The 6,000-nt window shown below is 44.9% G+C and overlaps 1 protein-coding gene across 1 annotated transcript in view; it reads left to right on the top strand.

Moving 5' to 3' along the window:
• The first annotated feature begins 221 nt into the window (after positions 1 to 221).
• Positions 222 to 6,000, top strand: part of kank1a (KN motif and ankyrin repeat domains 1a) — a 44,641-nt gene continuing 38,862 nt past the window's right edge. The window contains exon 1 of the mRNA XM_041041856.1: positions 222 to 430. The gene's annotated coding sequence lies outside the window, so the exon portion shown is untranslated. The remainder of the gene's footprint in view (positions 431 to 6,000) is intronic.

Genomic DNA, 6,000 nt, shown 5'->3' with positions numbered 1-6,000 from the left:
GCGTTTTCCTGGAGTGCTTAAACTTTCCAACCGGAAGGCAAAAGGAGTTCATATCCTGTTGGCTCGGGCTGTAAAAGTAGGCCAACCCCGCGGCAGGTAAGCTACACCTGTGGCACTGATCGACCTTCATATCAGCGCTGAGCGGACTGAGCTCGTCTGGGCTGCGACTGCGCATGACCGCCGGTGAACAACTTGCCGCTGAAGCGGACAAGTACAAAGAGGCTGGTGGTGGTGGTGGTGTTGCGGACGGGACGTGCCGTGTGCCACGGGCCTGAACTGTAACCTTGTGCACTTTTTTTACGTGACGTTATTGCTTTAATCGGACGGTTTACCCTCCAGGAATCCGAGTCCAAGGACAATCAGCTGAGTGAGCAGAGGCGAGGAGCTGGATTCAAGTCCAGAAAGGAGCGTGGGAGACTGTCGGAGTCGGGTAAGTTAAGCGCTTTGCAGTCGCAGGCAGTTTCTGATCAATGGACACGATATATTAATTCCACTTTCCTTAAATCATCTGATTCATTGAGGATATTTCTGTGCTCATGCACGAGCCTTTGGTTTGATTACGTGGACTGGATCAACGTGCTTTCGGTGCATGTTCTCGGTCAGGTGGTCCTGCAGCGACCGAGACCAAGACAATCCCATGAAGTGCTGCTGGTTAAGCAGGATTATGGTTAAAGTCATATGGTGTTTTGTCGTCGCCGCTCGGTCGGGTTGTCTGGTGTCTTCTCCCGACTAAAGAAGCGTGTTCGCGCCGGACAGGTGCCGTGGAGGAGCCGGAGGTACCGCACATGCTGCGGTGTGGGGCGAACTTTGTGCTCCGAGTGGTAGGAACCCATCAGGAGGCCAGGGAAGGTGTTTTTATGCGTTAAGATTGAACTTTTTTTAGGCTGACGGTGGTGGTTCCTCAGAGGATTTTTTTTCTTTTTTTTTTTTTTTTGCATGTGACCCGGTAATCCCTCACCATTATATGACCCACACTGACTCATCTTTGCCTTGGATTGAACAGTTGTCACCACAAAGATTTGCAGTGTCCCAAACATCCTCACCTCAAGCCTTTTAAAAGAACGTCGCAGTGTGCGTCTCTCACCGCGCTCATTCTCATTGCCTCCTCCTCATAGCTTGAAATACTGTGCGGTGCTCGACTGTTAACAAAAGCCTCTTTATGGGCCACTGAAAGGGACTGTCACCGGCTTTGAAATGTTGCATACGGTGTAAACGAACGTGCTGCCGGTCATATCTGGTATCCAGCCTCCAAACCAATACAGCAGAGCTGCTTTTCTTCCTCCACCGCCCTGTCAGAAGTAGTGCTGGGGAGCTGAGGCATTTCATAGACATGGACATAGACCTGGATGGTGGTCCCTATTGTGCTGGTGAAGAGCTGGGGTCAAATAGAGGCCTCTTCATCTTCTCCCCCCCCCCCCCCCCCCCCCCTGACTCTGAGGCTTTCTCCATTTCTGTGCAGAGATAAAACACTGAATTGATATGTCAAGGGGAAGAATATGAGCATTGTGATCGCGGTTTAATGAAATTCTTTGGCTTCCAGTGTGGCACTTTTTGGCAAATCCCTGATTCCATTTTTCTACACTTGGCTATAAGAAGTACAGATTGCAAACAGTGATTTCCTCCAGCAGACCAAGCAGAACATTCCTTCAGACATAAAAGTGCCAGCCGGGGGTGTCTTTGTTGAACTTGGTGATCTTTTGAACAGTCGCCGCAGGGAAAACGTCGTATTTTCTATAAATTATTTTAAAGCTGCTGATTTTTCTGGCTGTAAAGGTTTTCACCTCCATCACAATTCAAGGCTGTTGAAGACAATTGCTTTGGCTGCTTTGTCTTGTATAACATTTATCCACGGTCTTAATTTATACCAGTAGTTCAAGGTTCAGTGTATTCATTCAGAAAAACATGGGCATTTTCGTGCTGATTGCATATAAAACATTAGATATAAATAACCACAAACATCCGCTCTCCTGACCTTGGTTTGTAATTTTGAGTTCAGTCGTACTTCATAATGACGTTAAAGCTTATCCATTGTTTACCAGTCACCGGGGTGCACGTATTTTGAAAGGACATTTGATTCTTCCACACAGTGCAGCTCAAAGGCACCACAAACTACAACCTCCAACATAAACTTTAAGATGATTTAGCATTTGTCTAAAGTTACAGAGATTATTATTATTAGACCACACTACTTTTAGTTAGTGAACCCAGTAAACGGGCAGTTGATGTATATTTGTGTTGTTAAATCTTGGTAGGAGGCTCTTCTTTCTTTTCCAGTGCTCGGCAGTCGAGTCAAAAAGTTTGTTGTGGACACTGCAACCAGCAGATGAGTCCTGTTTTGTGCTGCCACCATGGCACAGTGTATATAAACATCATGTCTTCTGTCTGTGTGTTGTCAGTCTGTTCATCTGTTTTAAAGATGCTGCTGTAGAAGAGAAGAATGTATTTCGGTGATAAAATATGTACAGGTTCAGCTAAAGATCATTTGCATTGTTGATGAATCTGGTGATTAGTTTCTTGATGAGTCTTTAAAACTTGCTGCTCGTTTAAGTTTCTGTCTTCGACTCATCGATTCATCTCTTGTTTATTTCAGCGACTTTTCTCTGAGCTCAGGACTTTTTTCCTCACTGCAACACGCTTAGCGTTAAAGCTGTACATTGTTCATGTCCCCCAGCAACACGCAGAGCATTCCTCAGCCTCTCACTGGTTTCCCATTAACACGTAAGCAGATCTGGTGGTAGCACAGCCTGGTGTTGGTTGGTACATCAGGCTTAGCCTCAGCTCTGGGTCCACATCATCGGGCCGCTCGTTCAGACTTTGTGGACATATGGCAGAGGTCTCTCAATTAGCACCTTAGTGAGACGAGCCTTCTGTCCACATGATCAAAGCCGGGCCTCCGCTGCTCAGATGTGTCACCCCCCCCCCCCCCAGCCGCCGCCTCCCTGTGATTATGACTCCCATCCCTCCACTGTTTGTTTAGAGAAAATGACTTCCACTCCACTGCGCCGTCTGAGCGGGTTGCACATCAGCTCTGGCCTTGCTTTCCTTGCGGCTGTACAGTTTTTGTGGAATCCTTGCCGTGGTGTTTTCTCTGTAATTTTATGCAGAGGGGGTGCTGAGTTGTAATTTTAGTTTTGGTCAAACATCTGTGCATGCTTCTGTCCCACTTGTGCTTCTCTTGCATGTTTCAGTGCTAAGAATACTGCCTTTTTTTTGGTGCTGTAACTTGAAAAGATGATTTTCTGTACTTCTGTACTCATATCGTGTTTTTTTTTTTTTTCTTGTGAGAGCTTCGCTGCTGTGTAACCCTGGGGAAACCACTCTTACTGGTCTCGGTGCTTGACTGTGGAGGTGAATGGAGTTGTCACAGCTGCGCTGGTTTTTAAAATTGTGGGATGAAGACCTACATGAGCCTCAGGGGCTGCCCTGTTATTACAAGATCAAATCTACTCTGAATAGTAAATCCACCAAAACGAAACAATTAGGGCTCCCCTGCGAAAACCAAACCTCACCGAGAACTGCACATAAGAACATAAAACTGAATCTGTTTAGCGAGATACCAGATTAGGATAGAGATATCACATAAGTAAATCCTTCAGGCGTGTTCGTGTAAAATATAGAATAACGTGGCGTCCCAGCAGACTTTAAATGAACTTGTTTAATGTAATAAAAACAAAAGTCAGGTTTCAGGGAATCTTCCTAGAAGATTTCCAGCGACCTGGAGCGGCTGCCAGGCCATTGTTTGCTGGGAAGTCATTATCGGAGCGATCAAAGCACTGGCAGAATCCAAAATCTTTTTAAATCAGAGCTTTCTGGATTTGGAAGCTTAACAAGAGTCTGAGTGGCCTGAGATGGATTGGGATACATTAGTGTTGGCTGGGCCTGGCTTTTTCATGCACTCAAATATCAGTACAGAATGCGGTGAGGCTTATTACACAAACATTTAGGATACAGATTTTCATTTAACAAGGTCAGATGTAGATCTTTTGTTGTGAGTTGTGGTTGTATTGAAAGATTATCACTAAGATAATCATTATTATCTTGAATAGAGGCCTCATGCCAGCCTGATCTGTTGTTTACCTCGTCAGATATTATTTTTAGGGGTGCGATGTGTGGACGCTGCGTCCAAAGCAGTCTGAACATGCATGGCACCTCGTTTACAGCTGAGCTTTTGCAGGGTTGTGTACCAGAGTTACTGGTTTGGGGTCAAGAAATCATGTGGCACAAAACCCCCATGTAGTGTTGTGAAGGTTATACAAGCAAGAAAAAATATGCTTATTAGTGAGTTTTAGCAGTGTTGCTAGGTGGTACAGGTGAGGGGTGGTGCCTGCGTAGAGCGTGCAGGATAGAAACATCATCGACGGCTCGCTCGCTGTGAATTCTCCTGACAGGGACCCGCTGTATTCACACATCGGCTCAGTTAGACATTACACAGACTTTGTATCAGGGAGTTGGCAGAGAAAAGTCAATTTAAGGTCCAGTTCAGCTGATTCAGACATTCGCGTTCACTACACGCAGCTCCTCTGGGTGGGCGGGGCATGTTCATGAAACTCTAAGATCACAAACTATCTCGTTAAATTTCAGAACATTGCCACTAAAAAATTCTTGACTGAAATGTTTCCTCCTCATGAGCTGGGCTTGGCCTTCATCCATTTTTAGAATCCAGCCATTTCAGCTGTACGGAGAATAGTTAGATGCCTCAGTCCTGCATGCTTCAACTTGTGTGAGATTTCTGTTTGGAGGAAAACTGTTGCGGTGAACCTGAATGAGCGAAGGTATTTCTCTGTGTAGCTGGGATTAACCCGGCTAAACCTTGAAGTGTGTTTCACAAAGATGTTTTGTTTCCTGGTATGTTAATCTCCTTCCTTTCATTCACGCCTCCTCTCAGTCCATCGTGTGCTCTTCATATCAGAGATGATGTGTAGGAGTCATTGACGTTTGCAGTTTGCAAACTGAGTCATGAATTCAGGATTTTTTTCCTCATTTCACAGAATTCTTTTCTTTTCTCGAACCATTTCCCCAACTCTTCCTTCCCTTATGCCTTAATAATACCTCCTCAGTTGTTTGGATAGTAGGTAGGTGTTATTTTGACCCACCTTTCATAAACATCGGTGGGAAAATATCTTACTGAAGCACTTTGACATTTATGTAACACTTTAACCACACTGGCATGTTAACACAAAATTCAGTTACTATTATCTTGAACCAGATGAAGGTAAATGTTTTTATTTTTGAAGCCGTACAGATAAACAAACCTTGGTTCATTTCTAATCTCTAATGAAGGTGGATCAGAGTCAGCTCTGCTTGTGAGGCTGCAGTGGACGTGACCTTGTGCTTTGGTCTTTCACGGTCTCTGTTAGACTTAGTGGATCTGTCTTGCGAATTAAATTAATTACATACCAAAAAGATGCCCTGAAGTAAAAGCACAGTGCTTGGCATGGTTTGCTGGAAGTGACTGTTTTGATATTTGACCACAATGGGAGGAGTGGCAGAAAAAAAAAAAAACAGAATGTGGTGAGGCAGAGAACCCCAATTATCTTTCACTGCCTTAGTCATACTTCAAGGGAAATGCAGATGGTTTTCACTTTTATTCAGTGCTGAAAATGGCCACACTATCACACAGAGAAGAAGGATCTCGGCAGGAGTAGTGAGCCGATTAAGTCTTTAAAAAATCTTGTTAAATTGAACCTGGTGAATCTGCAGAAACCGTGAAAATGCTTCATGATGCACAAAGTGAGAACTGTGGACCAGTTGCATCAGGTGCCGTTGGGACCTTGATCCTGGTGTGGAGTATCATCCCAGGCGTCCACCACAGGGCTTCTGATGTTACCGGTCTATTTAATCTCACCGCAAGACGACCACAGTACTTGAACCTTTTTCTGTCTGTCTGCACACCCTGACATGCAGCACAGATGATCAGAGATCAGCAGACACATTCAGTGCTTCTACATACCGAACATCCATGCTCGTCTGTGTCAGAAGGAAGTGTCAGTTTGTAGAAGC

The sequence above is a fragment of the Toxotes jaculatrix genome, chromosome 7 (assembly GCF_017976425.1).
Source record: "Toxotes jaculatrix isolate fToxJac2 chromosome 7, fToxJac2.pri, whole genome shotgun sequence".
Taxonomy (NCBI): Eukaryota; Metazoa; Chordata; class Actinopteri; family Toxotidae; genus Toxotes; species Toxotes jaculatrix.
This window is presented reverse-complemented; position numbering and strand designations above follow the sequence as displayed.